At 33.2% G+C, this 1,426-nt stretch overlaps 1 pseudogene; it reads right to left on the bottom strand.

Annotated features, from left to right (window-relative positions):
- Positions 1 to 1,330: 1,330 nt before the first annotated feature.
- LOC138814744 (U6 spliceosomal RNA) lies at positions 1,331 to 1,426 on the bottom strand (annotated as a pseudogene).

Below are 1,426 nucleotides of genomic sequence, written 5' to 3'. Positions count from 1 at the left end.
ACCCAATCCTCCCCCCCATTAATTTCTTTGTTAACAATATTATATGGGTAAAATAAAATAAACTTTTCCATCTCAGAACATTTTTTAATGTTTTTATTGTAAAAATACTGTATAGCCGGGTTAAAGTTACATGAGCAAGGATATGAGTGCATTTCTTATCAAGCACTGTTAACTCCTCCTTTGTTTTTCCTCTACCATCCCTTCCCCTCCACCTCCACAAGCACACTTTTCATCCCCACACCCCCACACCCCCCAACATATTGTGTTGTGCATCTCATTGTTACAATGGCTCAACTTTTATATCTATTTAAGCATTTTGATTTTTCCCTTTCCTTTCCCAAATTAGAGAGTGTATATACAGGATGTAGGTGCACCAACATTAAATCCAGTGAAAACTGGGGTTACACTGTGGGGGAGGACCATATAAAAAACAAAAACTAAACACATCGTACATGATAAATATGTTAGTAACAACAGTAAGAAAGAATAAAAAAAAACACTACTGTCCTTATCTTGGGGTTCATTTAGCTTAACATCATCTTATCTAGTAATATGCATATAGCTTTTGATCTTTTCTGCTTATCCCAGTTTTCTGCTTATATTATTTATTGCAAGTAAGGGATACCTTGGGGCATATGTTTCTTTGGACTTGGCTTACTTCAGTAAATCTAATTTTTTTTCCAAGTCTTTCCATTCCCTAACAATTTGGGCGATGCCATTCTTTCTGATGGAGGCATAGAATTCCAATATATATATATATATATATATATATATATATATATATATATATATATATATATATATATATGTATATGTATATATATACATATACATATACTATATACATATATATGTATATATGTATATATACACATTCCAATCTATATTTATATTTATGTATATAAATATACATATATAAATATATATATACATATATACAAATATATATACATATGTATGTATGTGTAGATAGAAAGAAACATACATACATACATATATACATACACACACACACATACACACACACACACACACACACAAAATTTTCTTGATTCATTCATTTACTGAGGGGCATCGGGGTTGGTTCCATATCTTAGCTATGGTAAATAATGCTACAATAAACATAGCTCTGCTGGTAGTTATAGTATGGTCTTGTTTGATCATTTTTGTGAATGCCCAAAAGTGGGATTGCTGGGTCATAGGGGAGCTCTATGTGGAATCTTTTGAGGAACCGCCATACTTCTTTCCAAGTGGTTGAACAAGTTTTCACGCCCACCAAGAATGGAATAGGTTCCCTTCTGTCCACATCCCCTCCAGCATCTGTTGTTGTAATAATGTGGAAATCTTCATCAATTTGCATGTCATCCTTGCGTAGGGGTCATGCTAATCTTTCCAATTTTAGTGTATGTGCTGCCAAACTGAGCAC

Source organism: Dipodomys merriami, unplaced genomic scaffold (genome assembly GCF_024711535.1).
Source record: "Dipodomys merriami isolate MVZ:Mamm:240054 unplaced genomic scaffold, mDipMer1.0.p SCAF_605, whole genome shotgun sequence".
Taxonomy (NCBI): Eukaryota; Metazoa; Chordata; class Mammalia; order Rodentia; family Heteromyidae; genus Dipodomys; species Dipodomys merriami.
Note: the sequence above shows the minus strand (reverse complement) of the source record. Positions and strands in the feature narration are given on the sequence as shown.